We start from the raw sequence: 21,595 nt of genomic DNA on the forward strand, positions 1-21,595 counted from the left end.
AAGTCCCTTCATTTTGCTACTGTCTACCAGCTGTGTCTCTGCCTAGCTGCCTCCTTCTGTCCTCTGCCTTGTTCCCTGGAATCTCTCTCTTCAGCTGGGAGAAACCTGAGATTTTACGTTAATAGTATATCCTTTGTTAGTTTGTTGAGTAGAAGGAAAGAAGAAGCACCTAATAATGCTAGACTCTCTTCTATTTTGGTCACTAATGAACTAATTCCTTAGATTGAAGAGCCACATCCACAGATAGGTATTTTGATTCAGGAATATCAACTGACCACAGTACAAGCATACCACCTATTCCTCTAGCTCTGAGGTGCTGTAACTTTTTTTTTTTTTGGCCAGTCCTGGACCTTGAACTCAGGGCCTGAGCACTGTCTTTGAGCTTTCTCAAGGCTAGAGCTCTACCACTTGAGCCACAGCACTATTTCTGGCTTTTTCTATGTATATGTGGTACCAAGGAATCAAACCCTGGTCTTCGTGCATGTTAGGCAAGCACTCTACCACTAGGCCAAATTTCTGGCCCAGAAGCTGTAACTTCTAAGACACAATGATATAAGGAAATTTGAAGATGGGAAATGCCTATAAGGGATGGAAGAGAGGTCTCAAAGGAGTCTCTATTTTAGGGGAAATCAAGAAAGGGGTCCCTTCATTCCCCCCTTGTTTTGGAAAATGAGTCAAATCCTTGACTCTTCCTCTTATCCCATGTCCTCCTGTCATAAGGGCCATATTGAGTCCACATCACTGGGATTTTAACCGCTCCTACTCTCCTTTGTACAAATGATCATTAGTACAATGCAGGGGCCAAAAGCAACATTAGTAAAACTAGGGATTATGCAATTGCAGATATTCAGGATGTCATCCATGGACACGAGCTGGATAAGGTTTTATACACCATCCTTGGGACCCAGGTTTCTCTTTTGATCAAATCTCTTTTATAGAAATTTCCCATGTTCATGACAAAGGAGTACCTGACTTGCTGAACATCAAGCTGGGGGCTATAAATTCCCTGATAACAGACCTAAGATTACAAGAGCAGCTTAACCAAGTGGAGTTACCAGAGTTCCTTCCCCATCCTACCCCCTTCACATGCCAGGAAACTCCCTCCCTTTCCTTTGTTGTCAGAGCAGTGCACTAGAAGACTGTGGAGATGATAGGTTAGCTCAAATAGCAAAGGTGACTGTCAGGGGTTGCCCCAGCCATCACTCAAGTATGTTGAGATCCTATTGGCCACCTGTGTATGGCCAATCCCAACCACATGGCTGGTGGCCTATAAAAGTAGCCTGTAAGATTAGGCTGCATTGCTCTCTCACTCACATCTTAGAGATGGCCCTGACCAGTCTGTATGATTCTCCAGGCTAGGTGCGGAGTAAAACTCTGCATAACTTCCAAAAAAGAAAAAGACTATTTGATCCCATATTGATTTTAACCAATGAATAAAATATGCTTTAAAATGAAACTTCACTATTAATAAGTATCACAAAATGGTTGAAAGACGAGCATATTAAATCCCAGGGTTTGAAGGCATTTTTTAATGATAAGAAAGACAAAGTGGCTGGGAGTTTGGCCTAGTGGTAGAGTGCTTGCCTAGCATGCACAAAGACCCAGGTTTGATTCCTCCTTATGACATATACATAGAAAAGCCAGAAGTGGCACTGTGGCTCAAGTGGTAGAATGCTAGCCTTGAGAAAAACCCAAGGACAGTGCTCACGCCCTGAGTTCAAACCGCAAGACTGGCAAAAAAGAAAAAGAAAGAAAGAAGAAAGAGGAAAGAAAGAAAGAAAGAAAGAAAGAAAGAAAGAAAGAAAGAAAGAAAGAAGGAAAGAAAGAAAGCCAATGTGTACTTGCAAGGACATAAAATGAACAGGAAAGAAATTCTAAGTTATATGAAAGAGAAGTCAGAAATAGTTATGTGGAAACAAGGGTTGGCAAGAGCAAAAGCCTGGGAAATAAGGCTAAGTGCTGGGAGAAAGGGCATTTCATTCACCAAAGTAAGATGAAACTACCTGTAATTTGCAGTTAGGAGATGAACAAGAAAGAGAGAGAAATGTGTCTCCTCTGCTCACTTTGTGAAACAGAAATGAAATCTACAATGAACCAGTTAGCTTTATTCAAAAAGGATTCTTTTGATTTTAATAAAATGCTATTAAAAATTAAATAGCAAATTGTGAAGTACTTTTCTGCCTCTTTATGAATTTGCAAAATAATAAATGTTCACATGATTTGAGCAGGCCTTTCCTCTTCATATAGCTTAAAAGCATAATGATATTCATTTAGTGCTCTGTATCTCCTGCAAAAATAAGTGTTTAGACTTACCCATTTTATGCTGAAGCATCAGAGCAGCAGGTAGGTAATGCTTCATAAGCATGTATACATGGAAAGAGTATTGGTACCCTAAGTAATCTTTTTTTTTTTTTTTGCCAGTCCTGGGCTTGAGCTCAGGGCCTGAGCACTGTCCTTGGACTTTCTCAAGGCTAGAGCTCTACCACTTGAAGCACCACTTCCGGCTTTTTTCTATGTATGTGGTACCGAGGAATCAAACCCGGGTCTTCGTGCATGCTAGGCAAGCACTTTAACCACTAGGCCAAACTCCTGGCCCTACCCTAAGTAATCTTATGGTTGGTAGGCAAAATACTTCTTTGAGTAATAAAAATATAAGAAATATAGGATAAAGCAGCATTTTAGTAATCAAGAATTTTGTGTTTACTCTCCAACAAGCATTCGTTCCATTTCAACTTTCTTTGAGTACCTTGGGACCCTTTGTTGTTTTCAAATCCTACATTTTCTGTGGACTTACATATATATTACTTGTTCTCACACTTAACACTGGATTTTTCAGCTTTGAAAGCATCATCTAATTTTATCCACCTTACAGCTATCTTTTTTTCATATATTTTTATTTTAATTAATAGAAAGGTTACATTATAGTCACCAGATAGAAGGTGCATTATTTCACATACATTGATACCCTTTCTCATGTCTTGGTCCCCATTTCGCTTCCCCCCACCCCCTCCCCTCATCTTGTTTTCCCCCCTTCCCTATCCAATTTCATATAACCAAATATGCATTTATCCAATATATCAGATAACAAACTGAAATACTGTATCAATATGAGATAACCAAGGGACAGCAAAAGAGATGAGAGATAACATAGTACATTAAGGACAACAATAACTCATTATATGGCTTTTATTTTTATATCCTACAGGTCCTTTCATTTAGCGTCATACTGTATGGCCTTATGTATCTAGGTTTTGCCCTATTGCAAATCTCTTCTAGGAGAGCCCAAGGTTTCTACTGATTATGACAAATGAGGGAAACCATTGAGCCTATGTTCCTTTGAGTCTGGCTTACTTCACTTAATATGATTTTTTCTAAGTCTTTCCATTTCCTAACAAATGGGACGATGTCGTTCTTCCTGACAGCAGCATAGAATTCCATTGTGTATAAATACCACATATTGTTGATACACTCATCAACTGAGGGACATCTGGGTTGGTTCCATTCTTTGCTATGGTAAATAGTGCTGCAATGAACATCATTGTGCTAATGGATTTAGTATGTCTTTGTTTCTGCACGGTTGGGTAAATACCAAGTAGTGGAATAGCTGGGTCATAGGGGAGCTCTATGTTTAGTCTTTTGAGGAACTGCCAGACTGCTTACCATAGTGGTTGAACGACTTTGCACTCCCACCAAGAGAGTAGTAGTGATCCCTCCTGGCCACATCCCCTCCAGCATCTGTTGTTACTAGATTTTTTTATCCTGGTCATTCTAACTGGAGTGAGGTGGAATCTTAGAGTTGTTTTGATTTGCATTTCTTTTATGACCAGAGATGTCGAGCATTTCTTCACGTGTCTATAGGCCATATTTGTTTCTTCTTCAGAGAAGACCTTCTTTAAGTCTTTGGCCCATCTTTTAATGGGATAGTTGTTTCTTTGGAGATTAGTTTTGGAGTGATTCAATGATTCTGTATTTAAAGAACCTTATAGACTCCACTTCCAAGCTCATTGAGCTGATTCAAAACTTTGGAAAGGTAGCAGGGTATAAAATTCACCCTCAAAAATCAACTGCCTTCCTCTATGCCAACAGTGAGAGGAATGAGGCAACAATCAGGAAAGCAACTACTTTTGCAATAAAGTACCTATGAATTATTTTAACTAAAAATGTAAAGGACCTTTTTGATGAAAACTTTAAAATCCTGAAAAAGGAAATTAAAGCAGAACTGAGGAAATGGAAAAAACTCCCATGCTCCTGGATCAAAAGAATCAACATCATGAAAATGACAGTCTTGCCAAGGGCTATCTACAAATTCAATGCAATACCCATCAATATCCCAATGTCATTCTTTAAAGAAACAGAAAAGGCAATCCAAAATTTCATATGGAATAATAAAAGACCCCGTATAGCAAAAATATTTCTTAGCAGAAAGAACAGTGCAGGAGGAATTTCAATACCAAACTTTAGACTCTATTACAGATCTATAATTGTCTAAACAGCTTGGTATTGGCACAAGAACAGGCCTGAAGACCAATGGAATAGAACTGAGGACCCAGATATTAAACCACAGACCTATGGCTACCTAATCTTTGACAAGGGAGCCAAAAAAATAGAATGGAAGAAAGATAGCCTCTTCAACAAGTGCTGCTGGCAGAACTGGTTAAGCACCTGCAGAAAACTAAAGTTGGATCCTTCTCTGTCACCCTGCACTAGAATTAACTCCAAATGGATCAGAGACCTGGAGGTAAAAGCTGACACACTGAAAACTTTACAAGAAGGAATAGGAGATACACTAGGCCTCCTTGGCACAGGTCGAAACTTTCTCAATAAGGACCAAGAATCACAACAAATCAGAGAAAGGCTGAATAAGTGGGACTGCATTAAACTGCAGAGCTTCTGTATGGCAAAGGACATAGCTAGTAAACTAATTAGGAAGCCTACAGACTGGGAGAAGATCTTCACTAACCATACAATGGACAAATGCCTCATATCTAAAATATATCTACAGCTACCTTTTTATCTGGTTGGTTTCTTCTACTACAAGAAAAGTTTTCCCATCTTCTATACCATCCCTCTATATGGAACAATAAAATCCCTGAAGTTCTTTATTACGTATTTATATTAAAATTTAAAGAACTTCTTGGTCTACTGCAAGCTGACTGAAGAAAGGAGAATTGGGTTTTTTTGTTTGTTTTTTGTTTTTTTTTTGGAAACACAGCTTTCCCTCTTTGTTTTGGAGATGAGAGAACACCCAGTGCTGAAACTTGTCCCATCTCGGCCGCTGACTCTTGAAAGAACAGCCTGGCTCGCTTCAAAATGAAAGATTTATTAGTCAACGCTGAAACCTAGCCAATGCCTTTCTCTTACAGATCAATTTTAACTATCACTATGGATTGTGTGACTCATAAATCTGTGATGGATGGTCCCTTCTAACCTCTGATACTGTCCAGACCAGTACTATCTTACAGTGGGTACAATCACTGCAATACAGTCTTTCAATTTAATAAGGAGACTGATGTTCTTTCTGAATGACAAATTATCTATTGTTCTCCAAGAGGTATGCTCCTATTTTCAGTTGTTTTACTAAACTGATTTGCATCTATACAAAAAAGTGACCCCCCTGGTTTGTAATTTTGTTTGAGTCATTATCCAAAGAATACAGATCATTAAGCTTCTTTAATGTTGATAAAAATACAATATCAGTCATTTTTTAAATGTTCTAGATATTAAGTGCTATTAGAGATTTCTTTTTGTTTTTTTTACTCCTCCAGTAAATTATAGTAGAATGGTTATTTCAGAAAACATATTTGTTCTTAGGTCACCAATATTGAAGTCCTCAGATATAAAGAGAACCACAATAGCAAAGTAGGGAAAATAATTATGAAGGTAATAATTATATGAGTATTTGTTACTTAATACTTAAACTTTTCTCTGGATACTCAGAACATCTTTCCTCTATTCTACAAATTACAAATGGGCCTCCAGGAATGAACCTGCTACCTACTTGCTGTGGTCCTGTTGCCTTCCAGAAAACTCTATCACAAGGTTCCCTTATGTATGTATTAACACATCCTTTCCTCACCTAAGAATTATAATTATTCTGACTGGCATGTACTTATACTCAACTCACACAATATCACCTTCTAAATTTTGAAAAGATACTTCATCTTTTAATTGTATTTCTTTTAGTCCAGTCAAAACTTCCATATTTTATTTTTTTATTTTTGCCAGTCCTGGGGCTTGAACTCAGGGCCTGAGCATTGTCCTTGGGCTTTTTCAAGGCTAGAGCTCTACCACTTGAGCCACAGCACCACTTCTGGCTTTTTTTTTCCATATATGTGGTACTAAGGAATCGAACCTGGGTCTTTGTGTATGCTAGGCAAGCACTCTACCACTTGGCCAACTCTCAGCCCCAAACTTCCAAATCTTTTGATTGTCATATAACTATCTTTACTTTCTTTTCTTTTTAGCTCATTTAAAAAAAAAACACTCCATGTGGTAATACCAATTATAATGGAGCTGTCAATTCATTGGTTATACATAAAAATGAGCAGTAACATTTTTGTTCCAAAGTACAAAATCTGCTAATTCATCTTAAGTATGCTGTTGAAAAAGAGTAAGATTGCTAAGCACTATCTTCCTTTCTATTTATTCTTTTTAATTTCCATGCACCACTGATTTGTAGAATTTAGTAAGAATTGATCTAATTTTCTAACTAAGTCTATTCAGATTCTGATGCTAACATCCATTGTTAGTTTAAACTTCTAAAATATCATGGCAACTTATGGTTAATCTCATTTTGTTATTGTATCTGACTTTGTTACCTGGTATATTGTATATATATTTGTTTATTTGAAATATGAAAGTAAAGGGGGAAAAACAAGATGATTGGGAGATGGTAGGGGGAGAGAAAAAGAGACAAAAACATGACAGGGAGTATCAATGTTTGAGAAGTAATGTCCCTACTACCTGGCGAATATAACTGTAACCCCTCTATAAATTATCCCAACAATAAAAAATTAATTAATTAAAAAAATGAAATATCATGGCAAGCTGTTAAATCTACAAAAGTGTATGAGATGTTTTCATTTTCCTATATTTTTAGGTTATTCATAGTTTTGCCTCCATTTCCAAATAAGTAATAAAAGTCATAAAGTCACAGTGTGTTAGGGTCAAAGCCACATATCACAACTTTATAGATATACTAATTGAAGACTATCACACCAACTAATGCCCTGTTCAATTAACCCACCTGATAGTTTATAGGCCTCTACTATTTCTACAGCTATGTTACCATAAACCTTTTCATATACACGCCTAAGACTGAATACAATATCTTCCATCCTATCCTAATGTGTCTCCGTGGGATTTTTCATAGATTCCAGCTCCCACATGGCTTGTCAGTTATTGCTCTCCATCGCAAACAGTTTGCATTTCTAAAGTGTGCCTCTGAGCCTGTGTGGATTCAACTCTCTCAATAATTATTAAGCATTAAGCTTTAGGTTGTTTTGAATGTACCTGACACCCACATTTCCCTGCTCCTTTCTTACCCTCTTTGTCAAGAAATTTAAATTATTTACACTATCTTTAATATATAGAGTGTTATATATTTTATGGGTTTATTTTATTTATACGGAGAGGGGTTTCACTGTATCCCCACATATTGACAATACAGTCAATTCCACCCTTTCTATCTCACTTCCTGACTCTTCTTCCTAAGAAGTAGTATCCCCGATGGATTCTTTTTCCATTTTCATAGTTGCAAGTAGTCTATTTAGTCAGTATTCAAACTCCTCTATCCTCCCTAGCAGCACAATGCCTTCCACTAGTCCCTACCAGCCCTTTGTCTAATCCTCTTTCCCTACTCCTTGTTGATTATCAGATTCTGTTGAGTTTCTCTGTGCTGTTCTCATATATATATGTACAATGTATTATGAGGATATTCACTTTATTTTTTCATTCTCCTTGCTCCTTCTGAGCAATCTTTTACCTTTATTCCTGTTCTATGTTTAATCATAAATGTTTATTCATGGAATGGATATACACATAATTATATACACACACACCTATGTATGTTTTATATTTTAAGTTTGAATGTAATTGTGATATTTAAATTCTCCAAATTACTCAGCCCCTACGATCCACGAAGTATTTTAACCCTTCTCTTAAACCACCTGCTTCCATGGGGTTGTGCTTTAACAACACCTTACAGCAGGTTCAGCATCTTGAGTATCTTGCCTAAGGTCAGTTCCACACTCAGCAAGGAGTGGAAAAAGGATTAAAACACAAGAGACCCGAAGCCAAACTTTTTTAATCACCATACTGTACTGCTTCCTGCCAGGCAATCAGTCTTCAGATTGAACTTTGGTTGTTTCCTCAACAGTTTTCCTCATTCTAAATGATACATTTCTAATAGCAAGAATAAGGAGTTTGGGAAGTTTTCAACATTAAGAGATAATAAATATCTCCAAAAATATTTTTCATCTGACTTATTCATTATGTGACACATGCATGTATTAAACTTTACATAGCATTCTATTAATATGGATAACAGTTATATTTTTATGTCAATTAAAAAATAGAAGAACGAATTGTAACTAATTTTAATTCCCTAAAACAAGTTCTTACTGTTTTCCTTCCACACGAAGCATGATCATAATATGCTGAAAATGGTGAGGTTGGTGGGACCTTTGCTTCCTAGGTTCATGCAGGTAGAAAAATACATGTATACTTGGGCCCTAATGATTGACAATCACAAAGTGATTGAATGGAGATGACTAGAGCAATCAAAGACTTTTGCAGCTAAGAAATGATGATAGATCTTCTTTTCATACATGAACACTCATGTCCCCAAGAATAGGAGACACATGTTGCATGCCCTCCTTGCTTTTGATTTTCTTGAGCCAGGAAGGAACACATATTTCCAGTATAATAAAGTATAATAAAATTACCTCCAATAATTTCATCCAGCTTTTGAATTCCAATGGCATCAAAATGAAATGAAAACACATACAAATGCATACAAGTTAGCACTTTGGTCAATATTTTAGGGAAAATAAAACTATGCAAATATGTGATCAATGATAACTTTATCTGAGAAATGTATTCAAATTGGTATGGTTCTAAAACTCTTCAGTGTGGGGAATTTTGAGGCTATTCTTGGATACTTTCTTCTACTCCTATTGTATTTTCTACAACTCAAGCTTGTACTAGAGATTGGGGAAAGGGAAGTTGCTTCAGCAGTCTAGTATAAAGTGTGAGGGGAAAGGTGGTATATAAACTGGAATCAAGTGGCAGGAAATAATGGAATGCTGACATTAAACAGGCACTGGTTGTTCATGGGTATATGAATGTGATTTCTTACTTTAAAAATAAATAAGCTTTGAACTTTACAAACAGCCTACTGTTTTCAACATGTTTTTCATTAGTGGACAGGAAATAGGTGCTGACTTCTTCCTAAACAGACACTTAAAATTCTAGGGGAAGCCTCAGAGCAACATATTCAAGTCATATTAATTTTGAAGTAAATTTACTACATACTGAGAGGAAAATTGAAAAATGACTACTTAAATGTTAGCAGTTTTGGACATAGAAGGAAGGCATACTGATGAGAAAGGCAGATGCTTGAATAATATCAAGAGAAAAATAGAAGTGATGAAACAGAGTTAACAAGAAATACCAAGAATGATCACCTTATATACAACATAATATCAACCATTTGAGGGCCAAGAACACAAACATTAATTATATTGATTAAAAAAAAGAGAGATCAACTAATTGGAAACAAAAAGGCAAACATGTGATTGAAGAAGCAAGCCCTTTATCTATTCTATACAAACAACCCTAAAATTACATGTGTTCAAGAATTTTTGTGACAGAATCATTTTTATTAATGAAATAAACTAGAGGAAATCTAAAAATATTTAATCTGGGAGATGGCTCTCTAAAAGATTGGAAACCACCAGAATAATTAAAATATCAGGGCAGACTCACATTTGCAGAAATGGAAATTATCCAGAGAATATTGCTAAAAGAGGATTACAATAGCTCAAACCCTAGATACACACGGCCATAAGGATGAGGCCAAATCAATGGACCTCCAGGACATGGAAAAAAGAGCTTAATTATGAGTGACTGTTATTCTTAACATATTCTGTTTTCCCCTCTTTTTGTGTTGCCCTTTGGTTAATCTCATATTGTTACAGTATCCCACTTTGTTACCTGGTATATTATATAGATGTTTACTTCTTTATTTGAAATAGGAGGAGAAAAATGAGGGGAGGGGGATGTGGGTAGGGAAATGGGGACAAAAACATGAGAAGGGGTATCAATGTGTGAGGAGCAGTGCACCCTCTATCTGGGAAACATAACTGTAACCTGTCTATACATTAAAATTAAAAAATAAATAGAAAAAAATATATTGCTAAAAATGCAAAGGTAATATTGCATAATGATTAAAAAATAGGGCCCTGAAATTAGTCTTTTCACAATTCCTATTGCAAACTTTTTGCCTAGTGGTATGAGGTAAATTGCCTAAGTTTAGTTTCTTAAATTCTATATTACTGATATCATCAAGAAACAACTTTGTAGAATTACCATGAAAATGAAATGAGAGAATGAATTAAAATTCTAAGAATATCATATCCCCAAATGGCAATACTGGCAAAAGCTGTCTACAGATTAAATGCAATATTGGTCAAAATTGCAACACCAGTCTTCAATGAAATATAAGAAGCAATCCAAAAATTCATATGGAATAATAAAAGACCCTCAATAGCAAAAACAATCCTTAGCAGACAGAACAGTGGTGGAGGAATATCAAAATCAAACCTCAAACTCTATTACAAAGACAGTAATAAAAACAACTTGGTACTGGCACAAGATCAGGCTGAGGACTGATGGAATAGAACTAAAGTGCCAGAAATGAACCTGTAGATCTATGGCCACCTAATCTTTGATAAGGAAGCTGAAAAAATAGGGTGGAAGAAAGACAGACTCTTCAACAAATGGTGCTGGGGGAATTGTTTAAACACCTGTAGTAAAAAAGGAAAAGAAAAAGAAAACGAATGTTAGAGCAGGATGTGGTGGCGCAGGCCTGTAATCCTAGCTATTTAGTCCCCAACACTAACATTTGTGAGACTCTTATCTTCAATTAACCACCAGAAAACTGGAAATGGTGCTGTGGCTCAAGGGGTAGGGTGGTAGCCTGAGTTGAACTGCTTAGGGACAGTGCCCAGACCCAGAGTTCAAGTACCACGACCTGAAAAAAACAAACAAACAAACAAAAAACTAAAGAAAGAAAGAAAACTGAAAGTTAGAGGTAAAAGCAAATGCCCTGAAACTATTACAGGAAGGAATAGGAGAAACACTAAGACTCCTTGATACAGCTCAAAACTTTCCTAATAAAGACCAAGAAACACAACAAATAAGAGAAAGGTTGGACAAATTGGATTGCATTAAATTGCAGAGTTCCTGCCTGGCAAAGGACATAGCTAACAAGATAAGTAGAAAGCTCACAGTGCAACCATGCTCATTACAGAATTATTTACTATAGCTAAGATATGGAACATATTAAGTGAAATTAATCCAGACCCAAAGAAACACAGGCTCAATGATTTCTCTCTTTTTTTGTAATAATTAGGTATTTAGGATAGTCCTAGGAAAGGATCCCAATAGCTCAATAGTTATGTATATATGACCATATAAGATGATACTAAATGAAATGAATTCCAAGATATGGAAACAAGATTTTTTTCTTAGTTGTCTTTTCAGTTGTTGCTTTTTAATATACTGTGTAAAGTTATTTCCTTTTCCTTTTCCTCTTTCTGCTTTAGTTTATCCTCTGTTGTCACTGTAGTTGATTTTGGTACCCTTTGTCTTCTATATACATTTATCAAAGGAAGGGGAACAACAAAATCGTGAAACAAAGGACAAAGTTTGAACCAATGCAACAGTGATACTGGCAAGACAATATGTTCGAAATGAACTTTACAACTTGTCAGGGGTTAGGGGAAGTTGGGGAGGGAAAATGGGAGAAAAACAAGAGAGGGGGTAATAATGTTGGACAAGAAATATACTTATTACCTCATGTATATAACTGTAACCTCTTTGTACTTCACCTTGACAATAAAATTGAATTAAAGAAAACAAAAAAAGAACATTGCATCTCATTACTGTCATGATAATTTATTTTCCCTCTACGAAACAAAGAGTTTGAAAGTTAAACAAAAACATCATCTGGTTTTAGAAAATGACTAAGACCAACCATTCCTTAACTGTAGTTCTTTCTACTATTTCTTGAGTATGTAAATGACTTGACTGAAATTTTCTTTCCAGAATTCAATATGCTATTTAGAGTTACAATCAAATTATAGCTTAAATTTGAAATCATTTCTGAGTAGAATGAGGGGAAAAAAAGAAATTAGAAGATATTTAGAAATCAATGCAAAGCAAGTATATGAGAAGGATTTTTAAAATGCTCTCTTCAAATGTTTTTCTGTTTGTAGCTATGTTGACACAGAAAAGGTAAATGACAAATCTTTTTTTAAATTAAATTTTATTGTAAAGTTGATGGATTATGATTACTTTTCACAATTCTGAGATAGGAATCTTGATACTGTAAAGAGAGTTTGCAAAATATCAGCAACGAATGGGTCCTACCTGCTTTTAAAGATTATTTCAGTATTTTTCTCTTTCAGGAAAAAGAATGAAAAAGTAACCTTTATTTAATTCATTTGTCCCCCATAGCTTTTGCTACTTAGGTCCAAACTTACTAAGTGCATCCTCAAGTGCATGCAGATTCTAGGTTGAAGCATTACTTCTCAGATGTCTTGTTAGTCTGAGGTTACTCTGTTTTTAATTACTTTTCTTATACTACTATACAAATCACAATGAAAGATAAACTATTTGATTCCACAAAGAAAACCAGCAAACAGCACTCATGTGAAAACAATAAAAAGTAACTCCTGTTTCTACCTCTGCTAAGCTCAAGAATGATAAATCTCAGCAACATTTTCAAACATTGCCATTTGCATAAAGCCACAGATCAGAAGAGTGACTTTTAGTGCTTGACAATTCAAAAATCAACTCTCATTCACTGTTTCATTTATCATAACATATGTTCTAATCATCATTCCCAGGTCACCATGGAGAGTGTAAATGTTTATATAATTAACAAGAGAGAAGAGGTTAAAACACTGTGCCTCATCCAATACTGCCAACAATTACTCGACCCAACACTTCACATACAAGGGAACTGCAAGAGAGTAAATGCAAGTACTATAAACATACAGAAGCCACTACTAACCCAACCTTCAGAAATGGATTCCTCTTGGTAGCCACACCAGACCAGTACAGCTTATCTCCTCATTTTTCTTTCTGTGACCTTTGGAAGGAAGACTAGAAACTTACACTAAACCTCTGCTACATTTATGGATGTCATTCATTTATGTTTAGTATTTGTCAGAGATAATAGATACACCATATTCTTAGTTTAAGTGAAAGCATTATTTTGTATTTTCACATACTTATTAGTGACATAGAAAACATGACACAAGGCACAGACTATAGAAAAGATGAGAGAAGGTTATCAGTAGATTCATAGGACAAAGATTCTGAGAAAATGGTATAAACATGAACAAATCTTTTATTTATTTTTTCACTAAAGCAGTAAAAGGTTTTCTTGGCTTTTTATTTATATGGCAATAACTCCACCCACCTTAATTCTTCTGGTATCTATTGTTAATTTTTTATGAATTTAAGTACTGATAACAACAAATCATTCTTATACGTTTTATATTATACATGTGTGACTTTGTGAGAAAAAGTTAAATGCCAACTGGCTGAGTTTCTACTTCTGACTCTAGCACTAACAGATTCCATTTGAAACAAGTCAATTAAGTATTCAGGGCCTCAGTTTACCACTCTATGAACTGAAGAGCATGACATAATCCTGTGCTGTCTTTTTTTCAACAACTTAATTCTAGGACGTAGGACAACACTTATTCCATAAGCTAAGTGAACATGGATGGAAATAAAGGAGTGAATAATTTTTATAGATCAGTGATTGAAGGCATTTATAAGCTCCTTGCTGATCTAAACTGCTTGTGATATTATGTAGTTCATTTTCAAAGCTGGGAAAATGAAATCCTGTTACTGAGGAAACAGTGTATTTTCTGAAATATGTAATAATATCTAGAGAGTAATATTACAGTACCACAAACTAAATCCCCTGTCCGTCCAATGTGAATCATGCACCTGTCTGGAAGATACAGGGTTCATATAATGACTTAGCCTACTCAGCCAGTGAGAGCCCAGTAATACAGACAAAGTTAGAGACCCCATCCATGATCAAATTTCCACTAGTGGTGACTTAATTAACCATTGACCTTGTTCTGAACAGCAGAAACCATAACTATGGATTTCTGTCAGCCTACTGCCTTTTCTGCTAGTGCTACCTCCACCAGCAATTTATTATCTTGTTCCAGAATAGAAATCCAACTCAACTATAGAGAAACAAAGTACTTATATGAAATAGAATCTGATCTTTTACTTCTATCCTCTGAAATTATTATGTTAATGATTTGCTCTCTACAAAATCATTCTTCATGCCTTTCCTTCAAGCTTAGGAGAAAAGTTTAGGAAAAAATAACACAGATTTGAGCCTACACAAAAGTAAGCAACAGATTTCTGGTGACTTTGTAGTTACATAACAACTGAAGACCAGCATAAAAGGTAAAAATTGGAAGTAGAGGGTTTATTAAAATCATACCTAACCTGTAGCAACATGAGGAGTAATTATTTAAAATTTTGTTATTTTTAAGACATCTTCCTTAGTAGTGTTACAAAGATGAGAAAGGAGAAAAGGAGATACAAGTGGAAAGAAAAAGGAATTGAAGAACTGATCATGATTCAAAAGCACTTGGTAATTTACACAACATAAGCCAGCAGATTTGCCAGGGGAAGAGGAAGAGTGGTACTGCTAACCGTTTGACTAAGAAATCAGAGACTTACTCAGAAAAATCAAGGGACTTGTTTAAGATCATGTAGTAAAAGTGATTAAGACTGAAACTTGGAATAATCTGTATGAAATCACCAAACTTCTCCATTTCATATCAGCCATGACATATACATTTGCTGATATAGCACGAGAAAATATGACTTGATTTTACAAACAAAACCAGTGACAATCTGTGCCTCTTGGATGCTCTCGTGCAATTTCTCTTTTCTGTATGTCAGCCAAAAGTAAGGGACAGAAAGTAATGAGTAATTCTATAACGTTCCAAAAAAATCATTAGTAATTGTGAGCTCTTCCCATCTTAATATATACTTTCTTGTTGTTGTCCCAAATTTCTAATTCTATGTTAATTTTCATGGCTCAAGCTACCTACAATAAGAACTGAATTGTTTCCATAGAATGAAAAATTTCCTAATATTATTTTTTAAATGTTGTATGTTATCACAGGATAAAAGTAAGATATTATATCTTGTTTAGCAATGCAGTAAAAATGCTCATTGTAAAACAGATAATTATATATTTAAGTGAACTATTAGCATTTAAATCTCATTATGTGCATAATTAACCAATCTTATCTACTAACATCCTTCAAACAGCATAGGATATCATCCTCAGTTCTGAATTTCCTCTGTGGACATTGATTATTAAAATGAATACAATGAATGTTACAATTTTTGGAAAATATTTCTTCTTAAATATTTACTTCTAGGACCAGGAGTTTGGTCTAGTGGTAGAGTGCTTGCCTAGCATGCACGAAGACCCGGGTTCAATTCCTTGGTACCACATACTTAGAAAAAGCCAGAAGTGGTGCTGAGGCTCACGTGGTAGAGCTCTAGCATTGAGAAAGTCCAAGGACAGTGCTCAGGCCCTGAGCTCAAGGCCTAGGACTGGCAAAAAAAAATTTACTTCTAAATCCCACCAACAATTTAAAGCTGTGCAGTTTATCACTTGTTTACACATTGCCTGTCTCATTTTTCATTTCTGTTACCGTGTCATGGCTATAAAATTAGAAGGCCTGAGATTATGACTCCATTGCACAACTGCCTAGGCAGCATGAGATTCTGAACTCAAATTCTTGTATCAACAAAGAAAGAAAGAGAAGGAAAAGGAGAAAAAGAAGAAAAGGAAAGAAGGAAGAAAAAAAGACAAAAAGAATGGTAAGTCCCAGCAGCCCAAGCCTAAAATTTTAGCTACTTGAAGGAAGAGATTATTAGGATATTGATATTCAAGGCCAACTTGGACAAAACTTTAAAGTACTCTGACTCAATGACTAGCTACAAGGAAAGCACAAATAGGAGGAAAACAATCTAAATAGACCATTTCCAATAAAATTTTCCCCATAGTAATTACATTCCTACTATTCAACTTAGAAATTGTGCTCCTTCTCCCAGACATAAAACAAGATCCTTTCTCAAAATAACTAAATGGAAAAGGTTTTGTGGAGTTGCTAAACTGATAAAGTAGCTTCCTATAAGGGTAAGGTTCTAAAGTCAAACCAATAATATTCACAAGACATTGCCAAGCAGATAACAGTTTATTGTTTAGTATCAAGAAGCCAAGAGCATCCACAACATACTTTCTTATATGTGGACCTGTTATCATCATATAATTGCATATTAATTAAGATTTTATTTTGAAATGCTTAATTTTGGAACGAAAAATGTTAAACAGTTTTTAAATGGTATTAACCTTTTAATGAGAAACAAGGGACTTAATCTGCATTTTAATTTTCTTGAAATTATTTGTAACTAATCTTTTCTTCTTCTAACAAAGATAAATTCTCTATAGGATTTCAATTTCAATTTTAGTAAATTACTACTGGTACTACAAATTTTCAAAATGCTATACAAACACTTTTTCATTTATATGATTTTTTGTGGCAGTAGTATACTATTCGATATTTACATTTTATGGCATATTATCTGACTCCTCACAACTAAAATTCATAATGAATAGAAAACTCCGATTTTAAATCTAGAAAGTGTATATTCTTATTCTTAGCAATTATAAAAGTAATTATGAAGAAGATTGTTGGTCAGATGTGTGAAATTCCTGGTTGCTAAAGCCCCAGCTCATAGCTTCTGCTTTAATGAAATATGTCATACAATGCATAGTTCTCTAATATCATTTAACCCATAAATTGGGCTTCTGACCCCTTTCGTCAATTGAGCAGAGAATACAAAGAATAGGATTCATTATAAATTCATGGAGCTTCTAAAACATGAAGAGATACTGGTTATAATTCATTCATGAGTTATTTTCAGTTTATGAAAGAAGACTTTGCCAAAGAAGATACTAAAAGCCAAATCATATTAAATCATAAAATTAGACTTTGCTGAGCATGAATTTTTAAGTTTCCCACAGCTTCAGTGTCAATCTCATTCCTAGTATTAAACATATCTTCCTCAACATGGGGATATCAGCATGACAACCAAAGATCTTTATCAAACATGCAGTTATGCTCATCTTCTTTTTCACAGAGATCTACCAGACCCCTTCTCTCCACAGCCCATACTTCTCACCTCCTCCTCCATCTGTTTCACAAAACAAAACCATCACCTCCTTCTATGGTGTCTGTTGTAAGAACACTAGAATACTATGGTGCCTGTTGTAAGAACACTAGAATAGGTGATACTGAGTTTAATTTGTTTTGTATGGCAGTACTTGTTCTTTTCTTTTTGCCAGTCCTGGGGCTTGAACTCAGGGCCTGGACACTTTCCTTGGGCTTTCTCAAGGCTAGTGCTCTACTTTTGAGCCACAGCACCACTTCAGGGGTTTTCTGTGTATGTGGTACTGAGGAATCGAACCCAAGCTGCATGGTAGGAAAGCATTCTTCCACTAGGCCAGGCATCCAGCCCTTGTTTTGTTTGTCAGTTGTGGTACTTGAACTCAGGACCTGGGTGCTGTCTCTGAGCCTCTTTTTGGTCAAGGCTATTGCTCTACCACTTAATCCACAGCTCCACTTCTGGTTTTTGAGTGATTAATTGGATATAAGAGTGTCACAGGGACTTTTCTGCCTAGGCTAGCTTCCTACTGTGATCCTCAGATCTCACCCTCTTGAGTAGCTGGGACTACAGGCTTGAGCCACAGATGCCTGAGGCAGTGATCGTTACTTGTTCTTTTAGATGTTTCATAGCCTAAAGTTACATTTTTTTTTCAGATCAAAGATTGTTTCAATGATTTGATTTATGCTTTCATTGAGGGAGTTAACATATTGAAATAACAATTTGGATATTTATCAGGCAAATAAAAACTGCATTATAATATATCCAACAAGAAGTCAGAAAGACAAACGCTGCATTTTCACACAAATGTAGAATTAAAGCTGAAAAATCACAGCCATACAAGTCAGGCGTGGTGGCTCACACGTGTAATCCTAGCTACTCAGGAGGCTGAGATCTGAGGATCAAGGTTCAAAGCCAGCCCCTGTACAAAAGAACCTGAGACTCTTATCTCCAATTAACCTCTAGAAAACCAGAAGTAGGGCTTGGCTCAAGGGGTGGGTGGTAGCCTTGAGCTGAAGAGCTCAGGGACAGTGCCCAGAGGGAGTTCAAGCTTCAAGATCCCCCCCCGCACACAAATAGTCATACAGCATGACTGGTTCAGAAGGGGAATCAGTTGGTGGGTGGGACAAGACAGAAAGGAGCTGATAATTTTAGAAAGCTATATTATTTATTTATTTATGTCACATTTAGGGCTTGAACTCAGGGGTCCAGATGTTGTCCCTGAGCTCTTTTGCTCAAGGATAGCACTCTAACACTTTAAGCCACGGCTTCATGTCCAGTTTTTGATTGATTACTTGGAGATTAGAGAAATCTCATAGATTTTTGTAGAGAAATCTCATAGAAACCTCTTAGAGATTTTTCTGCTTAGGCTGGCTTCTGGTTGGCCTAGAACCACAATCTTCAGATCTCAGCCTCCTGAGTAGCTAGGATTACAGATGGGAGATACTAATGCCCTGCTGTACTCTCCCTCCCTCTCTCTCTCTCTCTCTCTCTCTCTCTCTCTCTCTCTCTCTCTCTCTCTCTCTCTCTCTCTCTCTCTCTCTCTCTCTCTCTCTCTGTATATATATGAAATGCTCTAATGAAACCCAGCAAAAATTGTCAAAAGGTGGGAAGTCAAGGAGCAATATGGGGCCGGGAGTTTGGCCTAGTGGTTAAAGTGCTTGCCTAGCATGCACGAAGACCCAGGTTTGATTCCTTGGTACCACATACATACAAAAAAGCCGGAAGTGGTGCTGAGGCTCAAGTGGTAGATCTCTAGCCTTGAGAAAGTCCAAGGACAGTGCTCAGGCCCTGAGCTCAAGCCCGGGACTGGAAAAAAAAAAAAGAAGGAGCAATATGTCCAAGTGTAGAAACCATAAATACCTCAATGAAGATTCCTTGTATAGCTAATTTATGCTAATACTTTTAAAATATTAAAATGAGAAGAAAATGATGTAGACTGAACATTTATTTCACTGCCTGCTATAAGAAAGTAGAATGTGAACAAAAGAAAGTACAATATACATAGATTGCAATTTCATCCTGGAAGCTAACTTTCTCTGATTAGTAAATACCTCATGCAACTTCATGCAAATCACTCAGGAACTCAAATTAAGAATGATTCCACTGTTAATATAAGTATAGAACATTCATAAAAACAAGATTGCCTCCTTCCAATTAAACATAATCATCCTTCTACTTTATTATAAAATTATGCAACATACAAAGGCCAACTCACCACCTATTTTATGCTTTCTTCTTTCTTTAGATCATGTTTGTTAGTGGATTCTATTGTATCAATATAGAAACTGGACTCATTATCAAAATTTTAGACTCTAAAAATCATGTGAATGTGGAAGTAAAATATATGCAGTTCTTCCCTTTCTTAAAGTTATTTTATTACTTGAAACTTTTTTTTCTTTGTCTGTCCTGGGGATTGAACTCAGGGCCTGGGTACTGTCCTTGAGCTTTCTCAAGGCCAGCACTCTACCACTTGTGCCATAGCATCACTTCTGGCATTTTCTACATATGTAGTACTGAGGAATTGAGCCCAGTACTTTGTGCATGCTGGGCAAGCACTCTACCACTAGGCCATGCTCCTGGCCAATTATTTGTAACTTTCTTTATAGCAAAATCCCTATCTACTTCAAGTTCTGAACAATAAAACCATCAGAAAGTACTAGGGTCTAAGCAACAGGAAGACAAACAGGTATGTTTTATTTCAAGTTGTTAGAAGCTTCAATTATACCTTAAATACTACAAGCCATTGAGTCAATGCCTTTCTATCCAAAAGAAGATTTAGTGATTATCTCTTCCAACTATACTTGGACACTTCTCCTGATGACAGACTAATTGACTGATGAAGCCTGGCACATTACGTTTTATTTTCAAATTGGTTCAACATTGTCAAATTGCCTCTATCACATTATTAAATCATTCTGAGTTTTTTTTTCTTTTTCAGATATCTTAAGGAAAGCAATGTCTTTCTAAATGAAGAAAACCAGTATTACTTATGCATTATAATTTTACTCTTATATGCAGTGTTTTTATTCCTGAGAGGTTTTGTTTATATAACATAAATATAGCTACCTACACATGGTTTTTACTGGGGAAATATGCATGTTAGCCAAATACTTGTATTATCATCTGTCTGAAAATTGTGGTATGTTTTCCAATAGTGGGAGGTCCCCCAGATGTGAGATTACACTGAAGATAACATATGAAGCTGTCATCTGCTCAAAAGCTAAACTTGCTCATTCGGAAGTAAAAAATGAAAAAGTCAACGTTAATATTACTTGGTGTCTTCTTTTGGCAGCATAATCTATAACTCCTAATTTTATGAGACTGTAGTGTTCAAATATGAACTCCTACTCATCTTGTAAAAAGAATTCTGTGGTCTATCTTCCTACTTGAATCTACGGTGAAAATAAACTTTGTAGCTTGAAGAACTTTAATAGTGAGAACAGAATAATAACATCTGAATAGGTATTAGTCTTCACTTCTGAGCATGGAGCATTTCCGGTTCTCTCTGGCTTGTGGCATGCTTGGGTCAGATGAACAATGAGATCACTCTATGAAATACAAATAGACCCATATTGTTTTTATCCTCAAAAGAAGATATAAAAGTTGGATCAAAATGTGCAAGATAAATACTGAGGCCTGTGGGAAATTGTAAAGGAAGAAATCAACTGGGCACAGATAAAGATTTTTGAAAGAAATTTCCTCTCTTCTCATCATTTTCTCTGCCATCTCTAACTAGTTTGCCCAGTTGTCCACTGGCTCTTGCTTTCCTAATAGTCTAATTTACTGCACCACCATCAGAGTTAGCTCTAACAATGGTCTTCACAATCTTTTGTTTATACACCCATCAGAACACCTAAGATTTTAGAAGAAGTTTAAACTCCCTATTTCAATTTATTTTATCCTTATTTCCAACTGCTAAGTGTCCCTAACTTTCCACATCAGCTAATTTCCTGTAGTAATGATTGTATATATCATTAATTTGGTAATTTGTTTTTATTTGTTCCAGCAAAGACTTACTGTGGCTCATTTGGCAATTAATCATGTAATGTAATATGTAATTCCTTGTGGCATCTGTTCC

General features: G+C 35.9%; 1 protein-coding gene across 3 annotated transcripts in view; it reads right to left on the bottom strand.

Annotated features, from left to right (window-relative positions):
- Positions 1-21,595, bottom strand: part of Grik2 (glutamate ionotropic receptor kainate type subunit 2) — a 533,349-nt gene that overhangs the window by 337,067 nt on the left and 174,687 nt on the right. The gene's annotated exons all lie outside the window — the stretch shown is intronic.

Source organism: Megascapheus bottae, chromosome 8, assembly GCF_031878675.1.
Source record: "Megascapheus bottae isolate mThoBot1 chromosome 8, mThoBot2.hap1, whole genome shotgun sequence".
Taxonomy (NCBI): domain Eukaryota; kingdom Metazoa; phylum Chordata; class Mammalia; order Rodentia; family Geomyidae; genus Megascapheus; species Megascapheus bottae.